Below are 22,388 nucleotides of genomic sequence, written 5' to 3' on the forward strand. Positions count from 1 at the left end.
GTAGACAGGCCTGCTTCCCGAAAGCTTGCAGGCTGAAGAACATTCAAGAAGAGTCTAGGGAAACTCCCGGGAGGCAGAGCCGCGTCCGGTGGTGATACAAGTCGCAGATGTTTCGGGGACTGTCCCTGATAGGGCCAGTGTCTGGAGTTGGTGGTGGAAGTGGGGGCGATGGCCGAGCTTTCCAGTCCCCCTTGCATAGATTCAGGCACTCGGTGCTCAGGATCGTTCTAGGACAGATGGGGAAACCGAGGCAGGGCACAGCAGCTACTGTGCAAAGCCCCCGCCGCTCACTCCACAGGCTCACTCAGGGACCCAGGCTTCACACCTGCTGCACGTCCCTTGAGAGGGTTTGCTGGGTTAATGATGATACTGAAGCAGGCACGTCCCGCCCGTCGCAGGGTCAGCTGACATCCATGAGGGCTCCTTCAGGTTTTCTTTCGGTTTCAGTAACAGGCCCGCCCTGGTGCAGTGGGGCTGGGCTTTGGACCCAGGGGGCCCTGCAGGGCCCGCCCTCTGTGGGAAGCAGGAGTGTGGCTCCTCCCCAGCTCAGTCTGCAGTGTGAACTGCAAGACCAGATCGCGGGGCATTCTATAGACCTCTACGCCATGTGGCCAAGGGGCAATCTCTTCCAAGAGCAAGATGGGTACCTGGAGAGAGATTTTTCCTTGCCCTTCAGGTGAGAATTTGCAGTTTCAGCACATAAAAATGAGACCTTTCCCCCAGAAGAGTTTGCGTGGGAAAGAAATGTGCGCTGGCGGCCTTAGCACCTGGCTCAGCTCTCTCCCCCATGGATCTCCGCCCTCCAAAGCCATGGCCCTGGGCTGCGGCTCAGTGTGGGGAGGCTTGGGTAGATCCATCAACCTCATTAAAGGACTTTTCCCCAGTGTTTTGTGTAGATCCCATTTGCTTACTTCTTCTTTAGGTGAATTTCACAAACTCCATCTTTAATAAAAAGATCCCTGTGGCAGCCACGCTGCCTTCCAGCCCTGCTGTCTCTGGACACCCCTTCTTAACCCTGGGGTCAGGGACGTTTCACCCCATGCCCAACATTCCGGTGTCTGTGTTTATGCATCTGTCACCCGGATGCTGGTGACACTCCTGTGGCCACCTCCCCGGTGGACCACAGCTGTGCCTCTGGACCAGGCGATTCCATAGTGGGGCAGTGGCTTTGAAGCGGCTTCTAAAGGGGCTGTCATTCCCGAGGCAGGGGAAGCAGCCGGGAGGACACGGGGTTCTGCACTTCAGCTGCGCGAGGCCGGGAGGGGCGGGGGCGCTCAGGGAGGGGCCTGCTATAGTTTGGTTCTTGAACGTCCCCCAAGCTTGTTGAAATCTTGGTCCCCAACCTGTGACACTACTGGGAGGGGGTAGAGCCTTAGGAGGTGGGGCCTAGCGAGAGGAAGTTAGGTCATTGCACTTGAAGTCCTTGAAGAGGATCTTGGGCCTCAGCTCCTCCTCTTTCTCTGTCTTTGCTTCTCGACTGCCACAAAGTGAGCAGCCCTTCTCTGCCATATGCTCCTGCCACGATATGCTTTGCCACCACAGGCCCACAGCAACAAAACCAAGCCACCATGGGCTGAAACCAAGAGCCAGAATAAACCTTTCCTCCTAATAAATTGATTATGTCAGGTATTTTGTTATAGTAGCAGAAAGCTGACTAAGAGAGGGCCTTTCAAGGACAACCATCAGCATGAGGCAGAGAGGCTCGGAGACAAGTGGAGGGGCACCTCTGAATGAGGGGAGGGTTCTCACTCCCAGCACACTCTTTCAGCCTTCAGCCATGTGGTCCCGTCATTTCACTGTGTCAGTCTAAACTCTGCTTGGTGTCTGTGTCTGAACCACCCTCCTTCCTCCTTTACTCCTACACCATCCTGTTGGTTTTCCCGTGCCTCTCTGGGTCGGCCGTCCCTCTAACTGCCTCTCCGTAGATCAGAAATTTCACAAGAACAGGCCTTTCCTCAGCCTGGACCCAGTAGTCGCTCAGTTAACGTTTGCTGACTGAATGAGTGAAGTCCAGAGAGATCGGTCCACTCTGCTAGGCTCGCCGTTCTGCGCCCGGTTAGAGGAGTTCCCGGGAGATGGGAGGTGCCCGGAGGCACAGGAAGAACGGGCATTTATCCCGCCTGCTCGACTTAGGATGCAGTTAGAGACACAGGAATGAAAATGACACCCTGCAGACAGCTCTAATTGGCGAGTAGTCTCCACTAGTACAAGTGACCTGTGTCTGCAGTCATGGAGCCCCGCCCACTGGCCTTGGAGGCTTCCGAGAGAAGGGGGAATGAGAGGAATGAGACGTGGGGGCAGGGCAGGCCTTGGTGGGTAGCTGGGGGGTGGGGAGCCAAGCAGGGAGACTGGATCAGGGTCGCCCTCAGGTGTGCCCTGCGGCTGCGCTGATCTTCCTGGCAGAGAGCATGGCCCTGGGGTCACTGGTGCCGGGGTCACGGGGTCCCGCACGGAGCCAGCCCTGAGGACCCTGACGTAGGTCTAAGGGTGTGGGGTGGTCCGGGCCCTCCCCAGGAGCGGGGGCTCTGTGGGTGTCCTCTGATGTTGTGATGGACGCAGAGACAAGATGGGCGTAGGGGCTGGGATGGCACTGGAGACAGTCCACTGGAGGAGTAGGGGTGGGGTGCAGGGAGCACCCCCGGAAAGAAAGATGAGTGTGGGGATCACGGAGCGTGGGCGAGGACAGGAGTCGGGGATGCGCGTGCCTCCGAGGAGCAGCGAGGGGCGGGGAGAGTGTCTGGCCGGATGCGAGGCAGTAGGGGGTGGTGGGGACTGTGGCAAAGTGGGGGCCAGGCCCCAACTGTAAGGCAGAGCCGTGACTCAGCCCCGGTGCCCGTTGTGGGTGAGAAGCAGGGTGTTGGGGCTCGGCCTGTGTCACCCCTGCTCCTTCTCCACGCTGGAATGACTCCGTAGCAAAGAAACAAGTAACTGGCATTAGCGCCCAAAGACCCTTCCCCAGGCAGGTGCAGTCCTTGGGCTGCCGGTTTGAGAGGAGGGTCATGTGGCGAGGGTGGAAGGAGCCGGGGACAAGGGGCCCAGGCCACCAGGACGGTGGCATGCCCTGACGCTGTCAGTGGGAAGCCCAGAGGAGGAGGGGGGCAGGAGTGGACACTGAGGGGCCTGCAGGGTCATTTGGCAAAGGAGGACGCAGATGGGAGCAGCTGGCTCGCGGGGAGGGAGGGCTGCTCGGGTGGCCGGCTGGGGACGGCTCTGGGTGGCTCTCTGGGACCCTCTCTGTGCTTCTGTTGTGCTTTATTCTGTCGGGACTTGGGTGGGGTCCTTTGAGTTGGCTCCCAAGATGCTTGGTCTGCGCCCGGGAAGTGGCAGCTTTGAGGACGCTGGGGTTGGAGCCCCAGAGGGCCAGGTCAGTCCCCAGCTCAGCCCCCGCTGCCCATGACCTTGGGCAGAGTCCCTGAGGGCCCCGCCTTCCCGGGCCTCCCTCCCAGGGGGAGGAGAATGCTGGCCCTGATGGTGGTGAGCAGGTGTCCCTGTCCCTCCCCTCCCCCGGCCTGTGACCCCACATGACGGTAAAATGCCTCGCCCCCAGAGGTCCCGGCTCTACCTGCAAGCCAGGGGCTCACACAGAATGGCCCCAGGTCCTTCCTGGTTCCACTCATCCCTGCCAGGACCTGGGGAATCCAGGTGGATGAAAGTGTCCCCACGCCCCACCACAGGGTAAGGGACACTGGGGACAATGACATTCCCAGCCCATTTGACACCTAGTGGCAATCACGTCTCCACGCCCCATCCTCTGAGGGACAAGACAATTTGGGGCACTGATGACAAAGTCAAGTGAAACGAACCCGTTCCCGTGTGAACTCGACTTTGAACTTTCCAGTTCAACCCCCGTCTCTGTCCACAGCTCCGTCCTGCTGCCGCCGCCGCCGCCGCCGTGAACAACCCAGAAAAGGGCCGGCCAGCCGTCGGGGCTAGGGGTTCGTCTCTGTCGGTCGCGGTCTCCCAGGTGTGTTGCGATGCTCAGTGACAGGACCCCGGAGGCCGCAGGGATTGGAAAGTCCCCTCAGGGTTCCCGGCCACGGCCGAGGAGTCGCCAGGCCACTTCGGACTGGGCCTGCTCGGAACTCTGTCCCCCAGGACACGGTGGTCACTAGGGCTGCGGCTGGACGCTCAGGTGGCCATGGTTAAACTCAAGGTCACCACAGGAGCCACTGACCGGCTGAGCCCGTGCGAGGGACTGTTGAGACCGTGGGCCCCAGAAGAGGTTTGGGGGAGACCGTGCCGTTCTGGCGTTGCTGAGAATCGAGCTCCCGAGGCGAGGACTGAACCTGAGCTGGGTTTATTGTGGTGCTTTGGGTTTTCTGAGTATAAAATTTGACAGCCATTTGCATGTTGGCAGAGCTGCTCAAACCTCGCCTTGTCAACTCGACCGCTGGCGTCACCCCCAGTGACCTGCCATTGGCGGTCACTCCCCTCCCCCTCCCCCACTCCGGCCCAGCACCCAGTGATCTGCTTCCCTTTTTGTTTTGTTACAATTATTGGCACCTAATTACTGGACGAAACAATGGGTTCCATAGTGACATTGTGACCTTCATTCAGCAGGGTTTACTTTGAAGCTCTGTACCACCCCTGCCCCTGGGACAGCCACTCCCGCGTCCTGGCCCGAGGTACACCCCAGGTGGTGAGCCCACTTATGGTACCCGAGTGCCCTTGGGCTGGACAGAGGGGGCAGACAGGCCCCTGTGCCCAGGCAGATCTGCCGTCCTTTACCCCCCACCCGGGACACGGAATCCCCTTCACCTCCCGGGACGCTCCCTCCGCTCAGGAGCAAAGTCCAGCCACCCCGAGAGAGGGGTGGGCAGGTGTCACCAGCACCCCAGGCCCTGGACACCAGCTGGGTGTTGCACTGTTTGACAAGGACCTGGACACATGGGCCTGGCGTCTCTGACAAGGGGAGGGACGCAGGCCCCCAGGAGACGGTAGGACTCCACCGTTTTGCGGGGACACTTTCTAGACTTCCTGTAGGCCAGGTCACCTGCTCGTGTGGGCTGTGCGCCAAGTTGGGGTCCACCGTGGTCCCCTCATTACAGACCCTGGTGGCAGAGCTGAGCCGCCTGACTAAGGAGGGAGCTAAGGGAACAGTCCCCTAGGAGCACCTGGAGGTGGCTGGAGCTGAGGGCCAGCACGCTGCTGACCGAGAGGCGGTGAAGATGTCCGAGAGCCGCGTTCTCTGTCCCCGAGCCCTGTCGCTGTTTCCCACCGACCTCTGGTCAGGCCCAGGGCTGCCGCCAATAACCTGCCCAGCCCACGGGGCCGCTCTGCCACCCGGGCTGGTGGCGCCTCTGGACTCCGGCAGGAGGGGCCTCCCTCCCTCCCTCCCTCCTCTCCTCCTTCCTTCTTTTCTTTTTCTGTCTTGAGGCAGCGTCTTGTCTGCTGCCCCAGGCTGGCCTCTGTCTCCTGGGCTCACAAGATCCTCCTGCCTCAGCCTCCTGAGTTCCTGGGACTCCAAGTGCGCCACCTGCTGGCCTTCCGGAGACAGTGCTCCTGGGTCCCCCGTCACAGCCCAGCTGAAGGCCGGGCTCAGGTTCACCCACAGGATGGAGGGACACAGCTGGAGTCCAAGCAGGGCCCCCGAATGTGGGGGCGGGACCCTCAGCCCCCACCTAGAGTGCCCCTCGCAGAGGGTCTGAGGACTGTGCCGAGCTGACCCTGGGCCAGTGAGGGCTGCAGACCTTCTTGGCCTGCCTGGGGCCTTGCTGGTGGGTGGGGTGGGGGGCAAGTCCCAGGGCAGGGCTGAGAGGAGGCCAGCAGCAGAGTAAACCGGCCCCCGTTCCCCGTCCCTGGCCCTGCTGCTGGGCTCCGGCCATGGCCTCACCCCCTCCTCCTCCCACACACCTGCCTCTGCGTCCTCTGCTCAGGGACACCCGGGCTCCTCCTGCGTCCACACCTGGGGCGTCCACACCAGGGGCCAGGTTCTGAGGCCTGGTGAGCCTCAGGACCTGAAGAGGCCCGCCGCAGACCCCACCTAGATCCCAAACCCACCCTGCCCCTCGCACGCGAGGGGATGCAGGGGTCCTGAGACGGCAGCGGGGGCTCAGTGACAGCTCCCGTGCTTCCTGGGCCCACGCGCCGCCCCGCCAGCCCTCAGTACGCCAGGCATGGGCACCGCACCAGAAGGGCACCCATCTTACCGATGAGGAGACCGAGGCCCGGGAAGAGCCGGATCTCCGTCACCCCTAGCGGGCTTGCTCCCCGGCCTCCAAGACGGCACGGATCCCCTGGAGGACGGACTGAAGCCTCCCTGGACTGCGGGCAGGGGAGGTGGGAAACCCCGGGAGAGCCTGGGCGCGGGGATGGTCCCTGCACGGTGGCCACGGCCCCGGCCCTGGTGTGCACAGGTCGCGTCCCTCAGAACAAACCGCTCGGAATCCGTGGGACTCTCGGAGGAAAACGCGAGTGGAAATGTGGAGCCACTCAAGGGTCACTGTTAGGACGCGGAGTCCTCCGTGGCCCGGCGCAGGCTCGGACCCTCCAGGGGCTCCTCAGCACCTGAGCAGCTGTTGCCCCTGCAGAGCGGGTGACCGTGAGTGCTGTCCCCCGGTGACCGCAGCCGCTCCCCGGGGCATTTACAGAGAAAGGCCGACCTCTGGCCGCACCGCGGCTTCCTCCAGAGCAGCCAGGAGGAGGAGACCGCGCAGGTGACCGTCGGTGGGTCCGGTGGACAGGCCGTGAGAAACCCGCGCGTCCACTGCCACTCGGCCGGGTGGAGGTGGAGGACTGTGACACAGGCCGCACCGTGGGTGAGCCGCGGCAGGGTGGCTTAGGAGTTCTGTTCCGAGACACTTCCTGTGCCGAGAGGCTGGTGACCCAAAGCAGAGGGCCACAGAGTGGGAGGGAGGAGGCCCACGCAGGGGACTTTCTGGGTCAGGGAAATGTCTCACATCTTGACGGGGCGGTGGCTGCTCAGACCCGGGAGGTTGTCAGAGCTCGTGCAATTGTGCTCCAAGGTCTGTGCCTCCTGTTACGTCTGCGTCTAAAGTCAACCAAAAGGCCAGCTCACGGCCAGCTGGCCTCGGGTGGGGTCTCAGACATCTGCATACTCTCTCTCTCTCTCTCTCTCTCTCTCTCTCTTTCTGAACCAGGGATTGAACCCAGGGGTGCTTGGCCACTGAGCCACACCCCCAGCCCTGTGTACTTTTTGAGACAGGGTCTCACCAAGTTGCTGCCGTCCTTGCTAAGATGCTGAGGTTAGCCTCAAACTTGCCATCCTCCTGCCTCAGCCTCCCGAGTCACGTCTGCACTTTCCACAGGCCATGCAGACGGCTGGAGACCCGGCCTGGATGGGCGTCACCAGGTTCTCATGGCCCCCGTCTGGACAGTTGAAGATAGATGCTGAACACTTATTGGGAGCCTATTTTTAAACACAAACCCGATTAGGGCCAAAGTCTGGCCCCAGGGCTGTCTCCTGACCATGGAGGAGACCAGCCCTAAGCCACAGACAAAGCCTTCTCAGTTGCTGGCAACTCCTGGCCGGGGGCCAGGCATCACAGGGCCTGCCGAGCTGGGAAAGGGGGCAGGAATGCCTTGCAGGGCCCAGACATCCTCCAGGCGCCGGGCTCCGAGCAGGACTAGACAGGCCCCCTCTGGGTCCTGTCTCCCTGGTTGCCATCCAGAGAATAACCACTGGCACCGAGTAAAGGGGCTGTTATGCTGCAGACACCATGTTAGCTGTCTTGTGTACATCTTTTAAGACAGGGTGCATTATGGGGGTTCCTAGGCGCTCACAGTCCCCCACCTCTCTACAACTAGCTGTGCATTTTTATGTAAGTTACTTAACCTCTCTGAACCTGGAACTCTTCATCTGTAGAATGAACATGGCAATATTTCTTCCTTCACAGAACCTTGAGCATGGAAGCGTTGAGTAAACATTGTTTATTGTTATTACAGGTAGAGTCTACCTTATCCGAAATGCTTGGGACCAGAAGGGTTTGGGATTTTGCAATGTTTGTCTGTACATAGCCCAAATGTAGACACAAAACCTGTCTATGTTTCGTATACACCTTTTACACATAGCTAGCCTGAAGGTAGTTTTTTCATAATATTCTTAGTGGAGATCCATTTGATTTTGACCTGTCCCTTGAGGTCATGGAATTTTCCACTTGTGGTCTCATGTTGGTGCTCAGAAAGCTTTGGATCGTGTATTATTTGGTATTTTGGATTAGGGATGTCCGACCCGTATTAGCTAATTTAATCTGTATCATACCCCGTGGGTGAAGCCCCACTGAATCTTCACTTTAAGAGCAAAATCCGAGGCTCAGAGACGTCCTCGCTGGGATTGAGGCTGGGTCTAGTGGGCCGGTGACCTGCTTGCTGCCCCTGCAGCCCTTGGCTTTGTGGGCGGGGACTGGTACGGAGGGCCCGGGTGACCTGGAGCGGGAAGCCCTGGCTGGTGGAGATGGCCTGCCCTTCTCCAGGGAGGCTGAGCGCTGGCTGCAGAATTGGTTCCAAATCCTACCCGCCCCGCCGAGGGGCCTGGGGCCAGGTCCTGGCTGCCCTGAGCCTCCGAGTCCCCCTCTGCCAGCGGGGGTGCTGGTGCCGTTTCAAAGGCCACTGTGGGATTACCTGGGTCTGTAGGTACCAGGCCACCGGAAGCCCAGACACCTGGCGCCGCCGCCATCTGCAGGTCACACCCTGCTGCTGTGGGAGGGGCTCGGGCTGCAGTAGGTGCGGAGTGTGTTTTCCTGCCTGGGGGAGGTGACCTCGGGGCCACGTTCTGCAGGCTGGGCCACAGGCGTGCAGCTAAGCCTTTGGGAGCTGTGTCCTGGGAACCCCGGGTCTAACAGGAGTCTCTCATTTGAAACCCTCAAGGCCTGCCCTGGGGCATTAGCTCCCGAGGTTGGGGCCCAGCAGCGACCCTCGGGTTTGAATGAGCTGCCCACGGGGCTGCCCGGCTGGACCACCCTGGGCTCCGGGGACGGCGCCCCTTTCATTTGTTTATTTTCTGTGTCTTATTTCCTTGTTTATTATCTTGCCTGCCTCTTGGGAACCACAGTGTGGGTTTCTCAACTGCTCTGTTCCCTTTGGGTTGAAAACCAAAATATAAGGTGAATCCTCCATCCGGGTCGCCCAGCCCCCTGCAGGAAGCCCCACAGCGACCGGTTTGTATGTTAGAATAAGCGACCACGATAAACGGGAAGCAGGATGGCAGCGCAGGCCAGAAGGGCCCTCTGCACCAACCCCTGCTCTCTGCTGGGCCACGTGACCTTGGGGAAGTATGGCTCGGCCTCTCTGGGCCCCATTTCCTTCTCTGTAGAATGGACGGGGTCATGGCACCCACCCTGGGGCACTGTGGCAAGATGAAGCCGTCAAGGCCTGGGCAACAGTGCCCGGTCCACGGCCCACAGCTTTAGTGCACAGGGTCATGCCTATCACAGGACCACTCTGAGCTCAACTCTGGGCCAACTGCCGACTGGCTGTGTGACCTCGGGCAAATGACTTCACCTCTCTGAGCTTCGGATTCTTCATTTTGCAAAATTGGGACCCTGTGTTCCATATGTAAAGGACTGTCCTGAGGATTAAATCCAGGGAGGTGACTACCTGAGGCAGCTTGGTGTGAGGGAGAGGACTGACAGGGAGGGCCAGAGAAGAAGAACTCTGGGAAGATGAGCGGTAACTTACCTGGTGGCTCCTAAGGGTGAGGGTATGTGCCAGCCTGATGGCAGGTGTGTGTGGGGGGTGCAGAGACGTCACCTGCTTCTTCACCTGAGAGCTCCCGTGTCCTCCCTGAGGACGGGGTACAGGGGTTATACCTACAGCCCTGGGGAACCACCCGGCCCTTGTTTAACAGGAAAAGCACGGGGGGGGGGGGGCTGGATACTGGCCCGAGCAGAGCCCCTCCCTTGGGACCTGTGGAACGGGCTGCTGTGTTTACCTGGATGTCCCGGTGCTGGGCAGAGACCCCAGGTGTGGTCACAGGAGCGGGATCAGGCCCCCGCTGGCCCAGGGGGCCCTCCTCGGCCTCTTACCAGCCAGGAGACCTGTGGTCACTCATGAGATGGCTCTTATCACACATGGTACCTGTCAGGTCTCGCCGTGGCAAGAATAAACGCGCCAGTTCCCATGAAGAAAACTGAGGGCCTCAGGGTAAGGCCAGCGTGTGGGTGGCCCGTGATGACGGCCGTGGTGTTTGCTGAGCCTGTCTCTGTGCCTGGCACCGTCTGCCCTGTCCCTGTCTCCACAGGGCTGGCGCCTGGGGTGTGGGCGGCGGAGAGAGAGGCAGCAGATAAGACGCTGCAAAGAGAGCCAGGAGGGGGTGAAGACCCAGAGCGACGGGGACTACGACTTGCAGGTTCTGTTTGGAAGCCTAGAGGTGGAGGGGACATTTGAAATGACAGCTGAGCAGGAGCCGGTGACAATGGCAGCCGGAGCAGCTCACAGGTGCATGCTCGCCTGTGGGCTGCAGGCTTCCGGCCCGCAGGGGCCCAGAGCATCTGTACGGGCTGCCCAGGAGCTGTCCCTGGACCTCCCCGTGAGTGGCCAGGGAAGAGCAGGGCCGAGGACAGAGCCGGGGGCAGGCAGGGCACCCTGAAGGCAGGATGGGGTTAGGATTCACTCTCAGGTCGTTGGAAACACAGGGGGGTCGACCTGGCTGAAGAATGCTTCTCGAGCTCATTCTCTGCTCTTAGTGGAGAAGACCCCGGGGGCAAGGGCAGCAGCGAGAGCCAGGTCAGAAACCAGGGTGACGGCTTGGGCACAGGCAGCAACGAGGCAGGAATCAGGTGGATTTGAGGCCACACCTGCCAGGGGGCGAACACGGCCGGCCTGGGTCATCTTATATAGATTGGGACAGTGCTCCTCTTCATTTTTTGTAAACCAATAGTATAGAGTAGTCGTCTTGAACCAGGGTGACCCTGCCTTCCCAGGGGACATTAGTCAATGGCTAGAGACATTTTTGCATGTCCCACTTGTGGACATGTGACTGGTACTGCTGCTCAGTACCTCCAGAGCTCAGCAATAGAGCGGGACTGTGCAAAGGGCTGGGAGAATTAGATGAGGTCGTGCATGGCGGTCGGCCCTCCCTGAGGAGTAGAGTGGACACTAGGACCCTGGAGGGCCTTGGAGCAGGGCTTTATCTTGGAGGCAACAGGGAGCCCAGGAGGGATCTTGACCAAAGATGGTTGCCTCTTAGGAGAGATCCCCGGGAGCAGTGCAGACGGCAGTGGGCGCAGCGGCCGTGGAGGAGCAAGTAGGTGTCCTGGAGTGTGGCCGCCCCCAGGCCCCATGTGGCCCAGCAAGGCCTGTGGGACTCTGGCTGGTGGCTGGTGGCTGGTGAACAAACCTCATGCTGGACGCGCCCTGCAACAGCCTTGCAGACCAAAGAATCCAGATTGACCAGAGAGGCAGCGCTGGGGCCCCGGCCCAGAGCCAGCTCGCCCCCATTCCCACAGTGTCCCCCCCGCACCCTCCCCCTGGGGTCTGCCTGCTCCGACAGGCCTTCCGGACTCACCTCCTTTTCTCCTCTCTCTGGTGTAGGCAACTGCTCTCCAGGCTGCTCTGAATTGAGATCCTCCTGCCCCTCTTGTCACTTGTTGGGATTACGGGCAGCGCCTGGCGCCTGGCTTTTTTAATGGCAGCCCTGGGGACGGCAGCCTGGGCCTGGTGCCTGCCAGGCAAGCGCTCCACCACCGAGCCCAGCCCACCGTCTAACCTTGGCAACACCATTTTCAGAGCAGGCTGCCCAGGGACGTCCCCATTCCATGTCCCCGGGACGGTGTGTTCGAGGGCAGTGGCTCTAGGAGAGATTAACCAGCTCTCGGTCCCAAGTAATGTCCTTCCTCAGTCACCACAAGGGCTGCAGGCCTGTCTGTCTCGTTGAGTGGCCTAAACGGTCATCCTCAAAATGTCGTGGTCTCGGAAAAAGGCCCCATGACCCTGGAATCGGGGCCTTGACTCTGCCCTGCTTCCAGAACCTTCTGTGGCCCCCAAGGCCTGGATGCGCAAGTCCGGAGGCTGCAGGAGCCCGTTAGTTAAGGTCCGGTTCTGCTGTCGCTGTTTATTTAAATACTTTCAGTAAGAAGAGAGGGTGTGGGGGTTCAGTCACAGGGAATGCTGTGGGTCCGGGGATTCCTGGGCTCACGGGTGTCCCCTGCAGCGCCCCGCCCCCCGCGCAGCATTCCTTGCCTACACCTGGGCTTCTTCCCAGGGCAGCCTCTGGCGACGACAGAGAGGCCCCAGCAGCTCCAGATCTGTCCTTGTCCTTCCCACTGGCCCAGCAGGGTCGCAAGCCCGGATTCTCCGCAGCCAGGACTCAGGTTCTGTGGCCACGCCCCTGGGAAACAGGAGGCCTGGATTGGTGGGCACTGGGATATAGGACGTTCCGATTGGCCGGTAATGACCACGCCCACACTGACAACCAGAAAGGGGGCGCTCCTGGAGGCAGCCTGATTCCCCCAGCCCAGTGTGACTGTCCCCTGGGGACAGTGACCCTCTCCAGGAGCCAGGCACTTGTGCAACAGGCTTAGCTCTCTGCCCTCTGGGGACACAGCGAGACCTATTTGACCTGGAAACAAGAGGCATCCCCTACACCTGTTTGAGATCTTTACTATTTGGTACTTGAATTTATAAAGAAAGGGGTTCTGGCACTGAGTACCATAGGGCCTGGTGCTGAGTACATAGGGTACTGCTGCTGAGTACCATAGGGCACTGGTGCTGAGTACATAGGGCACTGGTGCTGAGTACCATAGGGCACTGGTGCTGAGTACATAGGGTACTGCTGCTGAGTACCATAGGGCACTGGTGCTGAGTACCATAGGGCACTGGTGCTGAGTACATAGGGCACTGGTGCTGAGTACATAGGGTACTGCTGCTGAGTACCATAGGGCACTGGTGCTGAGTACATAGGGCACTGGTGCTGAGTACCATAGGGCACTGGTGCTGAGTACATAGGGTACTGCTGCTGAGTACCATAGGGCACTGGTGCTGAGTACCATAGGGCACTGGTGCTGAGTACATAGGGTACTGCTGCTGAGTACCATAGGGCACTGGCGCTGAGTACCATAGGGCACTGGTGCTGAGTACATAGGGCACTGGTGCTGAGTACCATAGGGCACTGGTGCTGAGTACATAGGGCACTGGTGCTGAGTACCATAGGGCCTGGCGCTGAGTACCATAGGGCACTGGCGCTGAGTACCATAGGGTATTGGTGCTGAGTTGTCTGAGATGTGCATCTCTGGGTCCTCTATACTCGGATTACAGCCAGCAGGTCGTGTGCACCCCGGAGATTGTTGACTGGGGGGAGACTGCAGGCAGGGCACAGCAGCTTTGCCCCTGCCCCCACCCCAGGGCCCACCCTCCCAGGCAGCACCATCTCTGCCCAGCTGATGGGAACACTCAGGAAGTAGCAGCCGGGATTTTACCATCGTTGTGTGGCTGAGCATGCTGGAAGCTTCTCTCTGCTCAGGAAGCAGCCCTGTCCCCTGTAGTCTCCAACCCTCTGGCCACCTTTGCTTCAGTGTTTCCACTTGATGCCAAAAGGTTTGGAGTTACAGTTCCTAAGTGCAGACTGAGCCTGTGGGCTAACCATACCCTGATTCGAGCCGAGCCAGCTCAGAGAGTACAGATCCCTTGCCAGGAAAGGCCCAGGGGGCCCCAGGGCCCCAGGTGGGTGGGGATGAGCTGGGCCGGCAGAGAGGCCAGGGTCAACCTTGGGCTTTGACCTTGACTCCTAAGGAGGGTGACTCAGACACTGGCCTTTGTCTTCACCTCTGCAAGTTCTGGACCAACCCCCCCCCCCCCATCTTCCTGCTGCCAGGGAACCTCTGCTTCTGACAGCAGCCAAAGAAGAGCTTTGTTCATGGAAGCCGAGGTAGAAGGTGGAAAGAAAACTACTTTTTGTTTTCTTTTTTCCCACTTTGGTGCTGGGGTTGGAACCCAGGACGTCAGGCCTGCTGGGCAAGCTCTCTGCCACGGAGCCGCACCCCAGCCTCAACACCTGCTTGAAAAGCTGGCCTGGGGGCGGGGCAGCGGCCGCACTGGAGGGCTGAGAGGGTGGACTGTGGACTCGATTCCAGCCTCACCCTGCTACTTATTAACCGCAGACTCTGGCAAGTTGAGGAACCTCTCTGGGTCCCTGTGTCGTATGGGGGTGGTGATAGTGGCTGTTCGTGGAGGCTAAGTGAGGTCCCCCAGGCGGGGGTGACATTCACAGCAAGTTAGCTGCTCCTGTCATGCTTGGAAGACAAGAGGCTCTTGTAAAACGTGGCACCCCTGGTTTGTAATCTGACGCCCGCTGTCTACGTCCAGGTACCCCTGAATCTCCAGGGACAATGCCGGATACCGCAGCAGGGATGCTGCCCCGGGGGAACAGTCCAGTGGAGAGACAATGAATCCCTGGCGGGGCACAGATTTTGGCAGAGCCATTTTGGCAGACTGGACCACACCCCTCTCCACCTGCCTAAGGTCTACCTCCTAACCCCATCCTAACCCTAATCCTAACCTTGGCAACACCAAGGTGACAGGGTGAAAGTGCTTTGCAGGTGGGAATTCACCTGGCCTCTCCCAGGTTATCCAGGTGGGCATGGCGTGGTCCCCAGAGCCCTTATAAGAGGGAGCAGGCAGGCCGGATTCGAGAAGCCTGTGGGGCGGCGGAAGCAGACATCAGTGGGCTGCGCTTCAAAGACGGAGAAGGGGCCGCGGTGCAGGCCAGGCGGCCTCGGGAAGCCGGGAGAGAGAGGCAGGCAAGGGGTTTCTCTCCCGAGCCTCAGAAGGAACGCACCCTGCCCCTCCTGGGCTGCAGCCTTCCGGCCTCCAGGAGGCTAAGAGTAAATCCAGGTTGCTTTAAGCCACTAAGCAGCCACAGGAAGCCACCACGGCCCTTCTCAGGAAGGGCCTCCCTATGGACACTCAGATGATGGACAGTCGCTGGTCCGAGCACCCCATTTGACCCTGGAGACCTTTCCTCCTCCTCCCGGCCTCCAGGTTTCTGTGCAGCACATCAGACACACAGATGCGTGTTCCAGCGGTCATTTCTTCAAGTTGGGACCATCCTAGGTGCCCCCAGAGCGGACCTCCTCGCCATCCTCGATCATGCTCACCCCAGCTCAGGCCTCTGTCCACGCCATCGCTCCCTGACTTACTGGGGACCCTGGCTGTGGTTCCGGCAGCTGGACGACCTGGGCTGACGCCTGACTTAGAGTCCACTCACCTGGGACCGCAGCGGCAGCCCTCGGGTGGAGTCACCAGCCTCCCTGCCTCCCACAGCAAACAATGACAATGTGTGCAGTCCTGAGCCACGTGGGCCCTCAGGAGCAGCCTAGGGAGTGGGCAGCCTGCTCTGCAGTCAAGGAGGCCAGGACTGTCCCCAGGGCAGGCAGGAGGAGACCAGATCCAGGGACACAATGTGGGCGGTGCGCCCCAAGACGCCTGTGGGTGCAGAGAGTACTAAGCCCCGGTACTACATACTGTGATTTTCCTACCCAGGTACACATGAGGAGTTTAATTTAGAAGTTAGACACAACAAGAAATGACTAAAATAGGGCACTTGTAACAAAACCCTGTAATGAAGCCCCCCGCATCTCTGCTCTTGCTTTTGGGGGGCCTCTGTTAAGAACAAGGAGGGTCACTTGAACCAAGCATTGTGACACTGACCACAGTGGATCTGATTCCCGAGACGGCAGTGACTGAGGGGTACATGGTGTGCAGGACGAGGGAAGCTTGGTGACCGGGTGATTCCCCTCCCGGGAGGAAGGAGCGGGACCCTGGGATTCCCGTGCCGCTCAGAACGGTGCATCTGAAAACTGGCACGTCGTTGGCTTCTGGAATTTCCCGTTTAATCTCCGGGCCATGGTGGGTCGTTGGTAACCGCCATGCCCTTTATCCACTCAGCATGCATTTATTAAGCTCCTGCTGCATGTGCCAGGTCTGTTCTAGCCCTAGAGACAACAGCCAAGAAAGATGCGATCCCACACTGGGGAGAGCGGCCGGTCTAGGGCAGCACCATCCAGTAGGAGTAGAACATGAGCCCTAAAGAGTGTTTTAAATGTCCCAATACGTTCATCTTTTTTAAATAAAGGACAAAGAAACAGGCAACATTAAACTATTTTACTTAATCCAGTCTTTCCCAAATGCATCATTTTGACATGAAATTAAAATGAAAATATTGATGAGAGACCCTTTTCATCCCCAGAAGCCTGGGAGCCCTGGTCTGTGTCTGGCCCGCGGTGCTGAGGGGCATATTCAAGTGCTCGGGAGCCACAGGGTGGGGGCAGCTGCCATACTGGACAGGGCAGTTCCTGGGTAAAGCCGGTTCCCAGTGGCCACCAGGACAGCCCCCAGGTGTCAGGGTCCCATGTCACCCAGTGGAGCTGAATGGCTCCGCCTCTGTCCACCAGTCCACGTCTCCTGTGTCCACGCGGTGACTCCCCGGGTCACGTGCCACGCTGTCAGGCAGAACAGAGCCCTCGGGGCTGTGAGCCCTGCCCTTTCTGCCCACTGCTCTCTCTAGCTCCAGACCTGGCCGGGACAGGGGGAGCTCGGGAAGTGTTTGCAGAATGAATGGATGACTGCATGGCCACCGCGCTCAGTGGCTGCCCGCAGCCTGGGAGCCAGGGACGGAGGAAGCGGCACTTCCTGGCCGGGCGGGAAGGTGCTTGGAAGGTGGGCTTGGTCGGGCCCTTGGTTTGTGCCAGGTGACTGCCTGGCTGGCGCGGGCGGTGCTGGTTACTCCCTGCGGTCAGGCTGGCTGCCCTCCCTCCTCCCTGTCTCCCCTCCGCCTCTCTCCAGTGCGCCTGCCCCTTGCGCTTTGGGCTCTGCCCTCAGTTTGCAGCGGGCGGCTGTTCTCTGCCTTCCCCGGATCCCCTCCTTTCCCTGGACGCTCTCCTCTTCCCTCCTGGGTCATCCTCTTCCGCTCATGCCCTTCTTCCCCAGAACGTTCTAGCTCCTTCTCTGGCCCCTCGGCGCCTCCTGAGCCCAGCTCTGCTGGTGTCTGATATAAAACATCCCCACGTCACCTCCTTCCGAGACCCCGGGAGGGACCTGCCCAGGTCACGCAGATGGAGGGGCCTGAGCCTGATTCCGAACTCTGGGGTCTGAGCGCAGAGGCCGGCTGCTCCCGAGGTTGCTGCTGGCCACCAGCCTCAGCCTGCCCGGGAGGATCCTGGGGGACGTGGCTCTGGGAGCGACACCCGAGCCTCTCACCTGAGATGTTGAGTGTGGAATCACGTGGTGTCCTCAGAGACCCCGAAGGTGGACATGCTGCTCTGTCTGCTTGGCCCCAGGACTCGGGCGAGGACACGGTGACACACTCGTGCTGGTGTGTCCACGTCCCGAGAGCCGGCCCTGCACCTCCCAGCCCAGGGCTCAGGGGCACCACGTGGTGGCTTGAAGGTGGTCATGATGGGGGTTTACGCCTCAGGAATGGGCAGCGACCGTCACCACAAAGTGGGGGGTGCGTGTGTTTGACGGAGAGAGGACAGCGGACTGGCCGCCACGGAGATGGGCAGCAGGACTTCATCTGGTTGAATCAAGCCCCTCCCGACTGGGAGCTGGACCCGCCACCCAGTCCTGCCAGCCACACCATTCCCGAAGCCGTGTGCCGACATTTCCTGGGTTAAAGGGATGCGGGAGATGTGGGGACGGAGCGCGTACGTGAGGTAAGTCCCCCATAGCGTCAGAACCTTGGCCCCTGGGGGCTTGTGCGGCTCTGATCAGAGCCAGTCTGACCACTTGCAGGGCTGGCTTCAGGCCTGGCTGGATCTAGGTTTCAAGCATCTCATCAGAACTCACCCCCCTCTGGCCCGGCTCCTTGCTGTCCTCATCTGCTCGGAGCCAGCTGTCCCCCCCAGCCCCGGGCCTGCTCCTGAGGGAGGTGCATGTGCAGAGAGCAGCCTGGCCTCAGCCACCCACTGAGGCGCTGGGACGCTCCCTGGCTTCCGGGCTCCCTGCCTGTCCCTGGCTGCCCCCGAGCCCAGGAGCGTGGAAGCCCTGACGGCCCTGTGCCCAGCCCTGGGCCTAGTGACAGGTCCCTGTCCTGGGTGGAGAGTGGCGCTGCTTCCTGCAGACGGGGTGCTGGTGAGCGGGTCAGCCGCAGGGTCCTCTCGGACGCCTGCGCTCCACGTATGGGCACCTTCTGTTTACAGTCGCCCTTGCTGTCTGCAGGGGGTGGGTTCCAGGGCTCCTAGTGGATGCCCAAACCCAAGGACGCTCAGGCCTAGTGCACGTGGCGTGGTGTTTGCACATGACCGACGTGCACCCTCCTCACGTCGTCCCTGGGTTCCTGTAGCCGTGTGGTGTGAGGGGTCTGGACGCGGTCATCAGGGGATAATGACAGGAAAGTCCGTCGGGGCTCGCGACAGAGGCTGATTCCCCCCACCCCCGAGTGCTTTGGGTCCGTAGTTGGTTGAATCCACAGATGCCAAATCCAGGGATGCAGGGGGCCAGGTGCATCCCGCTCTCTCAGTGATTTTCTATTATTACTGGTTTTTAAAGTCATTATTGCTGTTTGACAGATGAGGAAACTGAGCGTCTGAGGGGTGCGGGGCACAGCTCCTGAACTGAGCTTGTGGCGGAATCCCGCACCTCACCTGCCGGTCCTCCACGCGCCTGACCTCCTTTCCCTGAGTCCCCAGGGCCACCTGGCTCCCGCGTGCCTGTCCGGGTGGCAGCAGCCCCCGGCAGCCCCAGCCTTTGCCCCCCAGCGGCAGCGATCCCAGGTGCCCCTGCCGTCCAGCCTCACCCCTCCCCCCTCCCCGGATCTCTCCAGGGCCACGGAGCCGCCGCCCCCTACGCGAGGTGCCTGTGGCCGCTGTGGGGTGGCTCACGGGCTTCCTCCCCGGGGCCTGGCCTCCGCCGGCTTCTCACCTGAGGCCTCGGGGCTCTGGGCAGAGTCCACCTCGCAGCGTGGCACCCAGGGCTTCGCCGTCCTGCTCCTGGTCAGGGGGAACCTGCTCCAGGTCCCTGCAAATGGTCTCCTCCCAAGTGGGCTCTGTCGGTCCTCTCTTATGCCACCTGAGCCCATGGACATGACCACCTCGTCCACCACCTTGACCAGAGGCCACAGCTCCTGCCCCCACTCAGGGGAGGGGCCGCACAAGGGCAGGAAGGCCAGGAAGCCGGCACCTGGCCACCTTAAGCCTCTGCCCACTGTGACCTTTTCTTTGTGGCAACATGATAGAGACCTGCTGGTTCAGAGCAAGGCCCCAGGTTTCTCATCAGAAAATGGGGCGATACTCTCTGGCTCTTGGGGTTCTTAGGTCATTGAATGACCCCCTTGGGTAAATCTCTCCACACTGTCCTCGGCATAGCTGTTGTACATGATCGCGGGACCGCGTTACTATTTACCAGGCTTGGGTGCATTTAGGTGACAACAGTTTTTTTAAAAAAAGTAGATTCAATAAGATACATGTTTATTTCTCCCTCACGTGGGTGGAATCCAGAGGTCAGGAGTCTAGCGTTGGAAGAACATCTCTGTGATCATCAGAGACCTGGGCTGGTCTGTTTTGCTCTGCCATCCTTTACCTCATGCTCCAGCGGGGCTGCTTAAGTTCCTGCCCTCACATCTACACTACTGCCAGTAGGGAAAGAGGAAGGGGGAGGCAGGAGATGTGTGCTTTCCCTGTAAGAACTCTTTCTGAATGTCCCTTCACACCTACACTTCTGCTTATATCCATTGTCGTGTGGAATCGCTAGCTGGTGCCTGAGAAGCGGAGCAGGGCTGCCTGTCCGACCGAGAAGAAGGGAAAGTGGGTCTGGGGGCCTTGCTTCTGGTCAATTAAGGAAGTGGCGCCCAGCGACCCTGGTCTTCCTCTGCCTCAGACACAGGCAGAAGCAGCCATCGGGGGCCCTGGGCTTGGGGAGCTGGCCTCGCCGGGCAGCTGGTCTTGGGGTGTTCACAGACAAGTGGCGGAGACAGGGCAGCCACCCAGGCCACGGAGGCCCCTGGGTCCGGCCCAGGAGCAGGTGACATCCACAGTGACAGGCCCCGGGGTGTGGTGTGCCCCCCAGGAGGCTCACCACTGGGGAGCGGGTTCCTGGGAGAATCTGAAGCCACCCGCCCCCGCGGCGCCCCCAGGTGTGGGCACCTGCCGTCTGCCCGGGTGAAACCTGGCTCCTCAGCCCTCGGGGCCACACGGGGGCCTGAGTGATCCCGGGGCTGACCTGGGCCTCTGCAGAGGGTGACGGCGAGGGCAGGCCCTGGGCAGGCCGCGGGCTCCTAGGCACCCGGTCAGGGGCAGCTCCTGTTTGACCCCCAACGGCAGGCGCTGGATCGTGTCCCCAGCTCACCCACCGAAGCCCTGGCCCCAGCACCCAGGAGGGAGCCCCTGCAGGGAGGCCACGAGGGTGGTCCCTGGGAGAAGAGCCCAGGACAGACACCCCGGAGGGGGACATGGGGACACAGGGCCACCGCAGCGCCGTGGTCTCGGGCCTTCAGCGGGGGAAGGGAAAAGAAGGACGTCCTGGGGTCGAAGCCCCCCGGGCCCCAGGAAATGGTCTCAGGTCATGACCCCGCCCTGTCCTCCAGGCCACCCCGCCGCAACCTCGACTCCAGTTTGCTGATTAAACGTCCCAGCATCAATCATTGACAGCCCATCCAGATGGTATCAGGTGGCAGGGCGCAGTGACTCACGGAGCCGGGTTTTTATGAAGGAGAAAGGACGCTGAGGGGAGGAGGCCTTTCACCTGCTGCACAGACTGCAGTGGACCTGGGGGATAGGTTCCAGGCCGAAGCCTGGGGAGGGGGCTTTCCCTGCAGTGGGGCGACGGGGAGGCGCGGGGTGTGGTGGGCTAGCTCTGGAGTCAGACGTGTCTGACTTGAATCTCTGCAGTGCCCTTTGCTGTGTGACTTTGAGCCGGATGCTGAACTTCTCTGAACTTGAAACTATTCCTTTGTAAATCGAGGATGATTCTAAAAAGTTTGTCACAGGGTACTCGGGAAACTGAAGCATGGTAATGAATGACAATCGTAAATTATGATGATATTAAAGAAATAAGACCCAGAGTTATGAATAAGTCGAAGTGAATACATAATAAATAAAACGTCATAGGTTTTATCAATAGAATAAAACAGAATATAAGTAAAGTTCGTATAATAATAAATAGTAATCAACAGTAATAAGTGCATGTAAGGCACCCGGCACTTGCTAGGTGTGTAGCGCTCACCGTCATTACAATTCCAAAGCGTCAGAGTTGGAAAAAGAGCCAGGTGCCCCAGGACAGCACCGGAGCTGGGGGAGGCCTGGGGGCCACTCAGCCAGCAGGAGCCGGGCACCGCGGCGGGGTGGGCGCGGGTGGGAGAGGGCGGGCGGCCAGCTCGGTCCCAGAGTGCTCTTGGCAGAAGGTTTGGGAACCGCTTCTGAGGCTGGAAAGAATCAGTCCAGATATGGGCAGGACAAGCCGTGCCTGCGCCCTAATCTCCAGATCAGCCTGGAGGCCTGGGAAGGCGGCGGCTCCTGGGTCACCCAGCGCCCTGTCCAGGGCCTCTGGTTGGGCTTTGAGCCCCTCCCATCCGGGCACTGATGGTAACCCGTCCCCCATCCCAAGGGCCCGGAGCTGCAGCCTCCAGCCCCCGGGAGCGCAGCCCTGCCCCTTGGTCACGGTGTTTGCCCCGAGGAGTCAGAACTAGGTGACCTTGGCTGGGGGCAGAACCTGGGTTAAAATGCAAACCCAAGGCGGCGGCCGAGCTCCCTGCACAAGCCCACCAGGACCGGCCACCAGGGCCGAGGAGCCGCCCGGCCTCGCTGCCCTGCCCCAGGAACCTGGCCTCGGGTTGGGGAGCGGGGGAGCCCGGTGGCCGCCTGTGCTCCTGTCCCCTGGCAGCTGGGACCGATGACTGAGCTTTCTGACTACAAGCCGCGCCCGTCCTCCCTCCGCAGGAACTCGGATGCCCCAGGGACCCAGGGGCTTAAAGCCAGCGTGTCGCCAGGTGGTCCTGCTGGGGGCTCCGGGGGGAGCTGGCCCCCAGGGCTCCACCTTGCAGGACCCAGCAGAAGGTCCAGGTCAAGTCAGCCAGATCCCATTATGAGTCTTGCCTCTGCTGCTGCTGTGTGACCTAAAGCCCATCCTGGCCCACTCTGAGACTCAGAGGTGGTGGGGCTCATGGGTCTTTGAAGGCCGGTGTGAGGACTGGGTCAGCGGCTGCTGGTGCCCCGTTACTGTGACGACTGCTGCTGTGCCCGCCTCGCCCGCGGACCCAGTCCTCCCTGCCCCCAGCTCCTCTGCATTTCCTCTGCTTTTCGTTTTCCCAAACGCACAGTCTAAGGATCCCCGCGTCGGGAACCTGGCACCCTTGGACCCTGGTCTGTGGGGGGTGGCCTGGAGCCGGCTCGCAGGCAGGACCGGGCAGCAGCAGAGGCTCTGGCCGTTCTTCCCGCCCCCAGCACATGACACTGGGGCCATCGGGCCTGGAACGTGGCGCAGAGGCTCCCCTGAATCCCTCC

The 22,388-nt window shown here is 60.6% G+C and overlaps 1 protein-coding gene and 1 long non-coding RNA gene across 14 annotated transcripts in view; one reads left to right on the plus strand and one right to left on the minus strand.

Annotated features, from left to right (window-relative positions):
- The window catches only part of Tmem51 (transmembrane protein 51), a 47,102-nt gene that overhangs the window by 12,701 nt on the left and 12,013 nt on the right, over nt 1-22,388 (plus strand). For 3 of the 11 annotated variants that reach the window (XM_078025333.1, XM_078025330.1, XM_078025338.1), the window contains exon 1: nt 16,430-16,611. The exons of the other annotated variants lie outside the window; for them this stretch is intronic. The gene's annotated coding sequence lies outside the window, so the exon portion shown is untranslated. Of the gene's footprint in view, nt 1-16,429; nt 16,612-22,388 lie in introns of those variants that run through there. 11 annotated transcript variants of the gene reach the window in all.
- Nucleotides 4,282-12,350, minus strand: LOC144367887 (uncharacterized). Of its 3 annotated transcripts, none has more exons than XR_013427459.1 (3): nt 11,465-12,348; nt 9,890-11,323; nt 4,282-9,741 (listed from the first exon to the last, which is right to left on the minus strand). It is a non-coding gene; the product is annotated as an uncharacterized LOC144367887 (long non-coding RNA). The 3 variants fall into 3 exon arrangements; XR_013427458.1 differs by having other exon boundaries at nt 4,282-6,991; nt 7,174-11,323; nt 11,465-12,336; XR_013427457.1 differs by having other exon boundaries at nt 4,282-11,323; nt 11,465-12,350.

This window comes from Ictidomys tridecemlineatus, chromosome 11 (genome assembly GCF_052094955.1).
Source record: "Ictidomys tridecemlineatus isolate mIctTri1 chromosome 11, mIctTri1.hap1, whole genome shotgun sequence".
NCBI classification, from domain to species: Eukaryota; Metazoa; Chordata; class Mammalia; order Rodentia; family Sciuridae; genus Ictidomys; species Ictidomys tridecemlineatus.